This window comes from Bufo bufo, chromosome 2 (assembly GCF_905171765.1).
Source record: "Bufo bufo chromosome 2, aBufBuf1.1, whole genome shotgun sequence".
NCBI classification, from domain to species: Eukaryota; Metazoa; Chordata; class Amphibia; order Anura; family Bufonidae; genus Bufo; species Bufo bufo.
The window spans coordinates 772,992,658-773,007,859 of NC_053390.1; the positions used below are offsets into that span (position 1 = coordinate 772,992,658).

Here is a 15,202-nt window from a genome sequence, read left to right on the forward strand (position 1 = left end):
AAACGTGATGCGTTTTTCACGGATGGTTGCTAAGAGATGTTATTTGTAAACATTCAGTTGATCACGCGCGTGCAAAACGCATTAAATCGCATTGCACCCACGCAAAAAAAATAAAAAATGAACAACTGAACGCGATCGCAAACTAAACTGAATGAACTGGTTTGCGAAATCGCGCAGTTTTCACTGAACGCATCCGGATCTAATCTGGACACGCTCGTCTGCAAGGGGCCTAACACTCCCTTTGTTTCACAAGACATTTAGCTACAGAATTCATAGCAACACACTGAGCATGCTCGACCTAACAAAGGCTCAGAACTACAGGTCGATGTCATGGGTAGTGGAGGAAGAAAACTTTTTATAACTACTGAATGGTAAATATGTGAAATTTACATTATATTAGGTCATAATTGATGATAAATTAGTCTAAAACATGGTTATATTTATGGTAACCAGAATACCCCTTTAAAGAGAATCAGTCAGCGGCAAATAAAAAACGCCCCCAAACCGCCAGCAGTACCTTCAAGTAGCCGGCAGCGTGTTTCTAATGATGAGCACGCTATTCACCGCATCTGACTGCAGGAACAAAATCATCATTAGAAAAACACTGCTGGCTACTTGAAGGTATTACTGGCAGTTCGGGGTGTTTGTCACCGACAGGTTCCCTTTAAAGGTCGAAAATAACAAACATTCTCATACAGTTCCTACATAATACTATAGATACATCCCACATAATAGCTCCATATAGATAAGTGGAGTTTAGTAGACAAATCACAGCGGTAGTGTACTCTCCAGTGTAAGTATGAAACGAATGTGCTTGATCTGACAGTGGAAAGGAATGTGTCTCTGCCCCACCCTCAGGTTGATCCTGCGGAACAACCCAGGGAAAATACTTTAGACATTACACCAATCGATCCAGTGCTCTTCTAAGCGTGTCTTTATCTAGGTCAATCAACAGAGCGGTCGTACCGTCACCCCAATTTTACATCTACTGACAATGAGGATTACATTGCAGATAACTTTTTCCTCACAGCAGGAGTAAATTTAAAATTGATTACCTATCTATACTGGAGGCCATATTATTTGTATTAACTGCTACAGAATAACAAAAATATATATATATATATATATATATATATATATATATATATATATATATATATATATATATATATATGAAAAAATTCAATATGGTTTTCAATGAGTACAGTGATCCCTCGAGATACAATGGTCTTTCCTGGGCCATCGTATGTTTACACTAGACTCGGTATACAAAGCCTCAGACTCACAGCCAACCAATCAATATAGCCTCTTCTCTAATAAAACAACTGTATTTGTTGTTTAGTAGATCATATTTACAGTACAGTAAACTTTGTTATCATACAGATGTAGCAGGGGTAACACTCTTAAAGGGGTTACCCGAGTTATCGAAAAAACAAAAACAAACATTAGTTAAGCTTGATTTCTTAAGAGAAAACCCATACTTACACCTTTGTATAGTTCTGTTATTCATGCTTTGTTTACATGGGCGTGTAACAATGCCTGAGCCCTCCCTCATGAATATTTGTGGGTGTGAATAATCTGCCCTTCCCCGCCCCCTGCACAACCTAACCTTGCATACACTGTCACATGATCATCTCCTAGCTCACACAGGCAGAAGATCTTCCTGTCACATTGCAGATACACAGCTATATGTATCTAAGCTATATGAGACCTACATCTATCTAAGCTTTATCCATATCCAAGCTATATGTATCTAAGCTATTAATAAATAAATCTGGGCCAGTGTACTGAAACACTTTTAAAAAGGGTTTTTGTGGGGTGGAAAACAGAAAAACACAATTCTGCCATTTGTGGGAGATGTTTATATATTTTTTTTTTTGGGGTCACCGAGCATGGCTTCAGCATGGTGGTGTGAGGCAGCATAAGTATAGTTTCAGGCCACCCAACAATAATCTGGGCACACGCACACTTACCGACCCTGGCACTGCTTTGCATGAATAAAGGAGAGGAATACTGAAGTGGATCACAGGGAGGGAGCGGGCACACCATTGAATCTCTGCCCCGCTACAGGCACTGATAAGGATCGCGCATGCGCGATAACTCTCAGGAGCCGCGGCAGCCAGGGGAGAGAGAGAGAGAGGGCGGAGACACAAGGCTCAGACATTTCGTGTACAGAGCCCAGCCACTCCCTAAGGCAGGGAGAAGCCTGTACATGAGACGTCACCGCCGGAGCCTGGTGGATGACGTCAGGGGTCACGTGACCCGCATCGGCAGTTCACAAACAATGCAGAATAAATTACAAATGTTTTTTTTAATACTGTTATAAGACAAAGTAACATGTATAGATATAACTCGGAAAACTCCTTTAACTCAAATTTCTTAACTCATCGCGTTATCTTAAAACAAAAGCCATTGAAAAGCAATTTAGGGTAAGTCAGCCCGATTTAACGAACTGGCTGAATGCTATGCATACCGGAGAAACCAGTCGTCATTTATCTGAAACCTATGTCATTATTCTGAGAGCAAAGTGGGCATTTTAATTGGAGTACTCCAAGTACTGCATTTTATGTAGGTTAATAAGGAACGTGGTTATGTATTAATCAAGTGGTTTTAAACCTTTTTTTATTAGTCTATCCAATTGGTTTAATAAATTTATGCGGATGCAAATATATACGGTGAGCCAGCCTAATTTATTATTTGATTTCATTTTTCTTCAGCTGGTATCCGACAGGCTGGGCTCCGGTAGAATGCCGGTGTAGCTTCTCAGGAAGTTTTTTTACATTGTATAATTTACTACCACACAGAGAATTTGTCTCCCAGCAATTTGCATAAGCACTGTAAAATTTGGGGAATATTGTCGATTATTTTTAGTTTTGAGATATATGTTTAAATCAAGCTCAAATATGAATATTTGGCAAAATATTTGTTTTCTTGGAAGCACAAACATCTGCACCAAAACAGACGGGTTTCTCACAACCAAACATGTATGATACGTTTAAGTCATTGGAGAAACTTCTGATAAAAAAAGCTGCGTCACCGGTGGGAGATCAGATCGCTATCACAATATTTAAAGGCAGGCATTACCCCACAAGGCCTGACATTATTTAAGACTCCAGCTTCTGATTTATGTGGGGAGAGATTTGATTCCCGGTGGGAATGCTTCTTTAAGTTACAATCAACTGCATTTGTTTAATTGGTCATTCAACGAAGGACAGAGTTAGTGAGTGAGTTAGAACAGCAAATTAAAAGGGAAAAAAAAAAAGACAATGGACACTTTCAGAAAGGATGATGAGTATTTAAGATTCCAAACTGAATTATTAATAAGACTAGACAAAATAGAGCAAGAAATTCTTGAGAATTTTTTTAAAAAAAATTCTCAATTACTTCAAGGAAACAAAACAACGCCTATAAGCCCTGTATAGACATTAGTTGGGGGGAGGAGACAATAGTAGTCTAAAAAAGGACCACTCTATTAATAGGTTTAGTATAATTAAGACCGTGACCAATGTGGGAGTCCCATCTGCTTTTTTAGGAAAGAGTCTGGGATTCAAAAATCAGGGACGACCAAAAACCAAACCCAGATATCAAAAGCAATTACACAAAGGGAGTCACCCACAATCACAATATCAGGGGAGCACATCAGAAACACCCAAGACAACTATCCCCTGGACATTCTCTCTATTCAAGGAAACAAACACAAGAAGCTCCGAAGTTAGATCAAACACATATATTAAAACACCAAGTCAAACGATATTCTAGTCCAAGCACAAATTCACAACCCATTCACACAGTTAACCCCAGTCACCAGGAAAAGAGAACACGAAGAAGCAGACCAAAACAAAAAGGTCCGAGATTGAAAGTGGGGAAGTCACAGGAGATAATAGAATACATTTGTACAAGGGAACTAACTTGTTCACAAAAACAACCATTGACAAAAGGGTTAAAATTTGCCCCCAGCACCAATTTAAACAAATTTGATACCTACATAGCGGTAGAGAAGTATATTAAAAAGATTATGCTGTAAAAAATATTTAATGAAAAGCAACATCACTCAACAAATTGAAAAAACATCAGAATATCAACCTGTAGACGTAAGATTGAAATCTAAGATGTACCCAAAACAAGAATTGAGCAACGAAATGGCTGCTTTCAGGGGGGCAGTAGAGGCAGATATCAGAAGACTAGATCCGAGGACGAAAGGAGGTTTAGATCTCCCTTAACAAGAAATGATGGCAATTAGAGAGTTACAAGAGGACTTTAAAAAAATCACAATACGCCCAGCTGACAAAGATGGGGCAATCGTGAATTTTAGACACAGAAGTATAAAAGAGAGTGCTTGAGACAGTTGTCAGACATTACAAAATATATACAATTACATGAAGATCCTGTAACCCCCTACTATAAAACATCGTCGCTGTTATGTAACAGGGCAAGAGAAAAAAGGTATTTTGAATGAGTCAGAGTTTACCTTTATTTTGGGCACACCGAAAAGAATGCCCATCTTTTATTGTATTCCCAAGGTGCACAAGGATTCCATAAACCCTCCAGGAAGGCCCATTATCTCTGGCATAGGGTCATTAACATTGAACCTGTCCCAGTATTTGGACAGGTTCTTACAACCCTATGTCAAAGACACTCCCTCCCACCTCAAGGACACTACAGCCGTTGTGACACTATTGGAGGACATATACTGTCATCCCCATTGGATACTTTCCACGCTCGATGTAAGTTCATTATATACTTGCATCAACCATAGTCCATATAGTCTAAAGTGTTAGAGTCCATATAAAAAATATTGACCCAAAAGGGCAGTCTATCACTAGAACAATTGCAGTTCATATTGGAGGGGATTAATTTTGTACTCACTCAATTATTTTTATTTTGATTCTAGTTTTTATTTACAGATTATGGGCACCGCCATGAGTACTAGGTTCGCTCCATGCTAATTTATTTATGGCAGCTTGGGAGCAGGACACCATTACCCCAAAGTTTGAGGCGGACCTGGTCCTAAGGCGGCGCTACATAGTTGATATTTTAATAATTTGGGTGGGATCCCATCAGCCTCTAGTACAATTTATTGATGAGATTAATGCCAATCAGTATAATTTGAAGTTTACACCCAACATTACTTCACAAAGAGTTGAATTTTTAGATCTCAAGATAGAGAAGAAACCAGGGACATTCGTGTGCAGTACTTATCAGAAAGAGGTAGCAAAAAATAGCTTCATCCTCAATACAAGCTGCCATCTCTCTGCCAGTCAGTTAAGGCGCCTAAAAATAAACTGCACAAAAATCAGAGCAATTTGAGAAAGAGGCGCAAACTATGAAATTGCAATTTCTGACGAAACATTACTCACAAGAGCTTCTCAACGAATCTATACAGAAGGTGAGACAAGTAGATAGAGCATCCTTCTTTAAGCCCAAGGCGGTTCCTGTAGCGGTCCAAAAGGAAGAAACGATGGCCATTGTATTCTCCCGCCTGGTATGCTAATTTTAGCATTGGAGCAATGAGGAGGCGACTGAGTTTTTCTCTGTGGGCATCTCCTTCTCCCAGCAGAGAGCGTCACAGCCAGGGAGAAAAAAAAACCAACAACTAACCTTCTCCCTGGCTATGACGCTCTGCGCTGTGATTGGCTAAGAGCCAGGGAGAAGGAGGCTCCCACGGAGAAAGACTCGGTCTTCTCCTCATTGCTCTGATGCAAAAATTTGCATACCAGGCGGGAGAATACAACGGGGGCCACAGCAGGCGAACGGAGCAGCGCCCAGAAAAAATAATAAGTGCAGTTAGATCCCTGCAGTATGCCCTACGTAATCCTGATACTTAGTTTATAATGTTTGGACCCATTAAAGGTCCTCTTTAACATGCAATCATTAGATTGCTTATACCATAGACGGCAATGGTTTACTATTGCAGTTTATGGGACAATCGGCGCATTTCTATAAAGCTTTGCCACAAGCAGGGCATGATAGGAACTCTGCTATGGCAGGCCTTAGAACCTTTAGAAGCCCCCTGCCCTTGATAGCAACTGAACGGCTCCCACAAACTCGTTGCAGGGGAGCTATGGCAGCATTTCTGGTAAATGACCACTCAGATGCCATAGTCTTGAAATTGACCACAGCATCTGAGGGGTTAAAATTCTGTGACTGGAGTTGTGTCTTATCACAGGCTCTGTCAGAAGCTTGTCTGCTGTTCAACCGCACCTGAGCGGGTGCTTTCGTTAATCCGCTGTACATGTATGGTGGATGTTGGGAAGAGGTTAATAAATAAGGGTCAAAATGTTAAGTTGTAGCAATTTATTTATTTTTTTAATCCCTCTTTGGGGCAACTTGTGTGTGCAGCTGAAATGAATGAGAGTCAATTGTCAAGAATGTCATAGATTAGAGTCTCCATAAACACAAGCGTGTCAAGGAAGCTGTATGCAGAGTCTTATCTCTGTGTATTGTGTTTCTATCCTTACTTATCTAAGACAAAAATGTACACATGGTGCTTCACAGTGTAAAACCTCAATAAGGCCACTTTCACACTAGCATTTCTATTTTCCGGTATTGAGATCCGTCATAGGGTCTCAATGGGGACAAAACGTAACTGAACAGAACGGAATGCTCCAAAATGAATTTCGTTCTGTTTGGTTGCGTTCCCATACCGGAGAGCAAACCGCAGCATGATGCCTTCCGTCCTGGGATGCGGAGCAAAACGGATCCATCATGACCCACAATGCAAGTCAATGGGGACAGATCCGTTTTCTCTGACACAATAGAAAACGGATCTGTCCCCCATTGACTTTCAATGGAGTTCATGACGGATCCGTCTTGGCTATGTTAAAGATAATACAACTGGATCCGTTCATAACGGATGCAGGCGGTTGTATTATCAGCAACGGGAGCGTTTTGCTGAACCCTGCCGGATCCAGCAAAAACGCTAGTGTGAAAGTAGTCTAAAAATGAACACATTCAATGGTTAATGGCTGGTTAACATGGGCCGATTGTAGGGCAGATTATTGGTAACGAACGTTCCTATAAACGCTCATTCCCGATAATCTGCCCGTATAAGGGTGCAGTCAATCACCCGATGAATGAGTGAAACGCAGCATTTCACCCCCACTAAATGAGAAGCCAGATGTTGTGAAGGAACATTTCCTTCCCGATAATCAGCTAATCATTGGGCCGTGTAAACCCTTCACTAAACTCTAACCAGAGGCAGCTATGCTCGGTCAGGCTCAACTCTGTTAAAAGCCGTGTTAAAGTCCCTCTGGTAGGTGTAGATTCCTATTCAGGGAGGTCGCAACAAAATATTAATAGAACCAGTTAAAAAACAAAACCAAAACAACGGATCACTTCTGGTAAATGACCACTCAGATGCCATAGTCTTGAAGTTGACCACAGCATCTGAGGGGTTAAAAGTCTGTAATTGGAGTTGTGTCTTATCACAGGCTGTCAGAAGCTTATCTGCTGTTCAACTGCTCCTGAGCGGGTGTGCCTTTGTTATAATGACCTGAGGAAAAGGGAAAAGACATTTGACACAGTGGACTGGATGCATAGGACTGTAGTCCTGTATCAACGCAATGCTCCAGATACGTTCATTTTATGGACTTACACCTATAAGTTAGAGTGAATGGCTCCATGTCCTCTCATTTTAATATCAACAACGGGATATTCCATGAAAGTGAGAGCAGGCTAGAGATCACTACCATTTTGAGTAGTCCACAAACTCCAATAAACAACTTGGCTTGAAGATCTCTTCCGACTCCTGGTTGAACCCATTGCTGATGGAGCGACTTTCCATTTTTGCATTTTCGTTTTTTTTTTACTCCCTGCCTCCATGCAGCCAAAGTTTGCGGGACAAGTTGCACTTTCTAATGGCACTATTAAATATTGCATTGGATGTAGTGGGATGCTGGAAATAAAATTCCAAATGTGGTGGACTTGGAGAAAATTGCAATTCTGTAAGTTTCATGGGTTTTGTTTTTACAATGTTCACTATGTAAAGATGTACTTTCTGATCACTAGGACTCTATTTTGGATCTGTTCAGATTAAACTTCATTTTGTTTCTGTTAGAGCCATTGCGGCCTGTGAAGGACACTGAAGACTTGTTTAGAATTGTTTGGGGAAAGGAGTTATACTTTGTGTGAATATATTTTCATGGTTGTTTTGGGATTCTGATTCATTGCGGATCTGGGAATTGGCCGCTCTGGGGTGCGGAATGATAACAGATGAACAAAAGGTACACCGTGACCCTTTATACTGAGCATGTCATAAGGAGTGGAGGAGTTCTTTGTTTAAACTGCATAAAGCTGTACCCCTTTAGGGAAGAGTTCAGAAGCTCCTCCTACGAGGGGTCGGGTGGGATGCCTTCTGTAGGGACCTAATCAGCGTTTTCCCCATCGAGGCGGAGCTGCTTTCGCAGGGCTTCCCAGCTGATGTGTCGCTGTTAGATGAAGTTTACTCTGTGATCTCTTTATACGTTGTATATACTTAACTTACAAAAGAAGGAAATACCTTTGCCCGATTATAAATTATTATTAATATTGCCTTAAACTATATATTTTACTATCCTTAAACCGGTGGGTGTAGTCTCTCTTTAAAAACAGTATCCAAACTTTAAGGTGAGAAAGCTCAGCAAAACACTATGCGGTAAAACTAAATTACGGCGATACTACATTTGTATAGTTTTTCTTGTGATTTAATACTGGAAAAAATAATAAAAACCTTGAAAAAAAATGTTATTTTCTTTTCATCGCTATATTCTGACCCCTATAACATTTTTTGTAGTTACGTGTATAGAGCGGTGTGAGGGCTCATTTTTTGCAGGGCAATCTGTACTTTTTTTTTTTTTATTCATACCATTTTGGGGTGTGTATGACATTGATAAATTTCTATTCAAATTTTTTGGGGGAGGTGAACTGACCAAAAACCAGCGAATCGTCCATTACCCATTTCCCGCATGGGATAAATATTTTAATATTTTAAATAGTACGGGCATCTTTGCACGTGGGGATGGCCATGAGGTTTATTTTTTATTGTTTATTTTGGGAAAAGGCAGGGGATTTGAATTTTTATAGGCAGGATCTCTAAAGGAGCCTATGTGCAGCAGTCTTGTATCATTCAGGAGTACAGAGGCTGCCACACACACCATCCGGCTCCCCTGATCCTCAATAGGGGGAGCCGGTACACACCCTGAAGAGCGCACTTCAGGGTTTTTGTGCTCCCAGGTCACATTGACCACGGCATCTGAGGGGTTAAATGTCCACTATTGGCATTACAGTCGGTCGTGGACATTAGGCACCTGATTACCATGTAGCTCGCTCCACTCTGGAGCGTGAGCCATCTTTAAAGACCTGACATCTGACATAATAGTATGTCACAAGTCGGGAAAAGGGTTAACCTAAGCTACAAAGTACTCACATATCACGGAGACAGATGTCTATAACATATAAAAGAGAAAAAAATATATATATATATATAAAAAATTTAAAAAAAACATAAAAAAAATATGTTGCTTTAGGAATAGCAAAAACAAAGTACACTATACCTCAGAACTGTTCACTAGAATATGGAGAATAACTGTATTTAGGGGAAACCTCCATTAGTAGAGGAGGAAATCGGTATAATTTAAATGGGCGAGAGATTATCCTGTATGCTACAAATTGACTCATTCATTCATTATGATGCAACATAAACCAATAAACCAAACCCACCCAAATTCAATTGTGCCCATTAGTAAAGTTTTATGAAGACATGCCAAAGCAAAGTCTCATTGTTTCTGAAAGCCAATGACTGGAGCAGCCAGATACAGTTGTGGGGGTCCTTAAAAGGTCCCGGCACATTTCTCCATTGTCAGTGGTTCATCATTGCAAAATGGTATCAACGGATGTATATACAGTTCCACAAAAGGTGTGACACTAGCAATGTCAATGTCCATGTGAAGCAATAAAGTACTGTATTTTTCGCCCTATAAGACGCACTTTTCCCCCCAAAAAATTGCAGTGGATCTTATGGGGCGAATGCTGCAGTTTACACTGATACACCGCTGACCACATGCTGCACAGCGCGGCGGGCGGTGTATCAGTGGGGAGGGAGGAGGGGCTGGGGTCGGCATCTAGTTTTGTAATGGCAGCGGGGCCCGATGCAGTCACTGTACTCTATTGCACCGGGCCCCGCTCACTGTAGTAATCCTATCTATAACTATAGGCATTGTTTAACCACTTGCCATCTGGGCCATTTGCCCCCTTCCTGACCAGGCCAAATTTTGCAAAACTGACATATCTCACTTTATGTGGTAATAACTTTGGAACGCCTTTATTTATCCAAGTCATTCAGAGATTGTTTTCTCGTGACACATTGTACTTCATGATAGTCATAAATTTGAGTCAAAATATTTCACCTTTATGAAAAAATCCCAAATTTACCCAAAAATTTGAAAAATTCGCAATTTTCTAAATTTCAATTTCTCTGCTTTTAAAACAGAAAGTGATACCTCATAAAATATTTATTATTTAACATTCCCCATATGTCTACTTTATGTTGGCATCATTTTGGAAAGGTCATTTTATTTTTTTAGGACGTTAGAAGGCTTAGAAGTTTAGAAGCAATTCTTCAAATTTTTAAGAAAATTGCCAAAACCCACTTTTTAAGGACCAGTTCAGGTCTGAAGTCACTTTGTGGGGCCTACATAGTGGATACCCCCATAAATGACCCCATTGTAGAAACTACACCCCTCAAGGTATTCAAAACCGATTTTACAAACTTTGTTAACCCTTTAGGCGTTCCACAAGAATTAAAGGAAAATGGAGATCAAATTTTTAAATTTCACTTTTTTGGCAGATTTTCCATTTTAATCAATTTTTTTCTTTAACACATCGATGGTTAACAGCCAAACAAAACTCAATATTTATTACCCAGATTCTGCGGTTTACAGAAACACCCCACATGTGGTCGTAAACTGCTGTATGGGCACACGGCAGGGCGCAGAAGAAAAGGAACTCCACATGGTTTTTAGATGCCATGTCCCATTTGAAGCCCCCTGATGCACCCTTACAGTAGAAACTCCCAAGAAGTGACCCCATTTTGGAAACTAGGGGATAAGGTGCCAGTACATATGATTTTTTGATCATTCATTAGAACACTTTATGGGGCAAGGTGACCAAAAAATTGGTTGTTTTAGCACAGTTTCTATTTATTTATTTTTACAGCGTTCACCTGAGGGGTTCAGTCAAGTGAAATTCTCATAGAGCAGATTGTTACGGACGTGGCGATACCTAATATGTATACTTTTTCTCATTTATTAAAGTTTTACACAATAGCATTTTTGAAACAAAAAAATTATGTTTTAATGTGTCCATGTTCTGAGAGCTATAGTTTTTTTTATTTTTTGAGAGATTTTCTTATGTAGGGGCTCATTTTTTGCGGGATGAGGTGACTGTTTTATTGGTACTATTTTGTGGGACATACACATTTTTGATCACTTGGTGTTGCACCTTTTGTGATGCAAGGTGACAAAAATTGCTTGTTTTGACAGTTTTTTTTTTTAGTTTTTTTTACGGTGTTCACCCGAGGGGTTAGGTCATGTGATATTTTTATAGAGCTGGTTTTTACGGACGCGGCAATACCAAATATGTCTATTTTATTTTTTCTATTTTTAATTATTTTTTTTTATTCCTTACTTGGGAACTTTTTTTTTTTACATGTGAAACTTTTTTTTATTTTATTTTTCAACCCTTTATTTTATTTTATTTTTTTTACACTTTTCGTCCCCCATAAGGTCATACAAGACCTCTGGGGGACATTTACTTCACTTTTTCTTTTCTTTTTCACAGTTGATTTCTCCTGTAACTGGGGCTGACATAGTAGCCCCAGTTACAGGACAAATGCACCCCTAGAGAGGCTGTACAGCAGCAATCCAGCGCTGTACAGCCTCAGAGCAGGGCTGATTGAGGTCTCTGAAAGACCTCACACAGCTCCTGCACACTCCGGTCCCGGCGGTCATATGACCGCCGGGCCGGAACAGGAAGCGCACAGCACTTCCTTCTCTGCAGACACAGCGCTCGGTGAGCGCTGTGTCTGCAGCGATCGTGAAGGCAGGGACACCTGGGAACTGTCCCTGCCTTGTCTTAGGGTTGCCCAGCGTGCAGCTGCTATTTCTGACAGGACGTTTTAAAACGGGCTGTCAGAAATAGACGTCCACCCATAGGACGTTTATAGTCTATGGGCGGACGTGAAGCGGTTAACTATAATCTTCAATACAATCCATTAATCTTCACTTACTAACGTCCGTATCAGGCAGGAGGCCGGGCGGTCGGTCACTAGCAGCGTAACTCACTACGTCACGCCCCTTCTCCGCCCACTTTATGAATGAAGCAGGCGGCGCGGGCTCGTGACGTAGTGAGTTACGCTGTCAGTGACCCCCCCCCCCCCCCCCCGGCCTCCTGCCCGATACGGACGTTAGTAAATGAATATTAATGGATTGTATTGAAGATTATTATAGTTAAACAATGCCTACAGTTATAGATAGGATTACTACAGTAAGCGGGGCCCGGTGCAATAGAATACAGTGACTGCACCGGGCCCCGCTGCCATTACAAAACTAGATGATGTCGGCCCCCACCCCCTGTATTAAGAGTCATTCACTCTACACAGGGACATTGTTATGGGGGGGGGGGGTCTGTGGATGACACATAGCATAAGATGCTATTAACAGTGTCAGCCACAGACCCCCCCCCCCCTTTATTTTCCTCCTGTGCTATTCGACAAGCCAACCAGTTATCAATCAAGATTCCGGATCAAAATGGGCCATCCATAGAAACAAACTTTCAGGAGGCTGAAGACATTAAAGGTGTTTTCCAAGACTTTTCTACTGATGACCGATCCTCTAGAAATTACTTTGACGCAAATTGCATGAAGATGCCCATGCACATAAAAAGGTATTTGACAAAATATATAGGCTTTAAGATTTTTTTTTTAATATATATATTTTTTGCAAATTACATTTAATTTGTAGAAGTTGTAAGTGCAAAAACTGCCCTGGCTACCAGAAAAGTAAAATGTCCAAAAAAAACTGACAATAAAAGGGTTAAAGCATACTACCAAAGCCATTCAACTGGCAACCATTGACTGGTATAAAACTACCCCTCAAAAATTAAGCTCTTCTGCAGAAACAAATTCTGATTCCTCTCTCACAGAAGCATTCATCCAACCTCACAACTTCCAGAGGGATACAATTCCAATAAATATACTAACCCAACGCATATGACAGGTAATACTTTGATATAGAGTCCGGTTCCTTCTCCCTTAAAGGGGTTCTCCAGGAGTAATAAAAATGAAAATACTTAAATATTATTTTATAATAAATATATTCACAAATACCTTTGATTACCTAGAATGGCTTGTTTTGTCCGGGGAGCAATCATTAGGAGAAAGAAAATGGCCGCTGTCTTATCAATACACACACAACCTGTCCTAATCACACAGGAGGACAAGTTACTTCACCACAATGAGCCATAGAGCTGCCTCATCCTCCTCTCTGCTCTGCTTGTCAGGAATCATGATCCTGAATACAGGTGAATCTCTGTGGGAATGGAGAAGACGAAGAGATATGAGAGGAGGGTGGGGGTATTTGAGAATATATTTATAAGAAAGTAATATTTAAGTATTTTCATTTTCTTAATTCCTGGAGAACCCCTTTAACCCTTTCTACCCCAGGCCAGTTTACACCTTTTTTTGCAAATCTGACATGTGTCACTATATGTGGTAATAACTTTGGAACGCTTTTACTTATCCAAGCCATTCAGAGACTGTTTTCTCGTGACACATTGTACTTCATGACAGTCATAAATTTGAGTCAATATATTTCACCTTTATTGATTAAAAAATGACAAATTTACCAAAAATTATAAAAACTTCGAAATTTGTGATAAGCGATACCTCATCAAATATTTATTACTTAACATTCCCCATATGTCTACTTTATGTTGGCATCATTTTGTAAATGTCATTTTATTTTTTGGGGACGTTAGAAGGCGTAGAATTTTAGAAGCAATTCTTAAAATTTTTAAGAAGATTTCCAAAAAACAATTTTTAAAGGACCAGTTCAGGTCTGAAGTCACTTTGTGGGGCTTACATAGTGAACCCCCCCCCCCCCCCATAAATGATCCCATTATAGAAACTATACCCCTCAAGCTACTCAAAACAGATTTTACAAACTTTTTTTTTTTTTAACCCTTTAGGTGTTCCACAAGAATTAAAGGATTTTCCATTTTAATACATTTTTTTCTTTAACACATCGAGGGTTAACAGCCAAACAAAACTCAATATTTATTACCCCGATTCTGCGGTTTACAGAAACACCCCACATGTGGTCGTAAACTGATGTAATGGCGCACTGCAGGGCTCAGAAGAAAAGGAGCGCCGCATGGTTTTTGGAAGGCAGATTTTGCTGGACTGGTTTTTAGATGCCATGTCTCATATTAAGCCCCCTGATGCACCCTTACAGTAGAAACTCCCAAAAAGTGAGCCCATTTTGGAAACTAAGGGATAAGGTGCCAGTTTTATTGGTACTATTTTGGGGTACATATGATTTTTAATTGCTCTATATTACGTTATGTTTTAGAGTCCTGTTCTGAGAGCTATAGTTTTTTGGTTTTTTTTAAGCGATTTTCTTATGTAAGGGCTCATTTTTTGCGGGATGAGGTGACGGCTTTCTTGGTATCATTTTGTGGGACATACGCCTTTTTGATCGCTTGGTGTTGCACTTTTTGTGATGTAAGGTGACAAAAATGGCTTTTTAACAGTTTTTATTTTTTAATTTTTATGGTGTTTATTGTACGGGGTGGATCATGTGATATATTTATAGAGACGGTCGTTACGGACTTTTTTTTAAATTAAAAACAGTTAACTTATTTTTTTTACTTTATTTCTGACATTAACTTTTAGGGGTCTGATCCCCTATACATCTAATGCATTGTCTGTTCGTGTATTACACAGAGTAATACACTAAGGCACCTTTCACACGGGCGAGAATTCCGCACGGGTGCAATGCGTGAGGTGAATGCATTGCACCCGCACTGAATCCGGACCCATTCACTCCAATGAGGCTGTGCACATGAGCGGTGATTTTCACGCATCACTGGTGCGTTGCGTAAAAAAAAAATCGCAGCAAGCTCTATATTGTGCGTCTTTTTCCACGCAACGCAGGCCCCATAGAAGTGA

At 40.1% G+C, this 15,202-nt stretch overlaps 1 protein-coding gene across 1 annotated transcript in view; it reads right to left on the reverse strand.

The window, feature by feature from the left end:
* The window catches only part of ZNF518B (zinc finger protein 518B), a 40,959-nt gene that overhangs the window by 6,583 nt on the left and 19,174 nt on the right, over window positions 1-15,202 (reverse strand). The gene's annotated exons all lie outside the window — the stretch shown is intronic.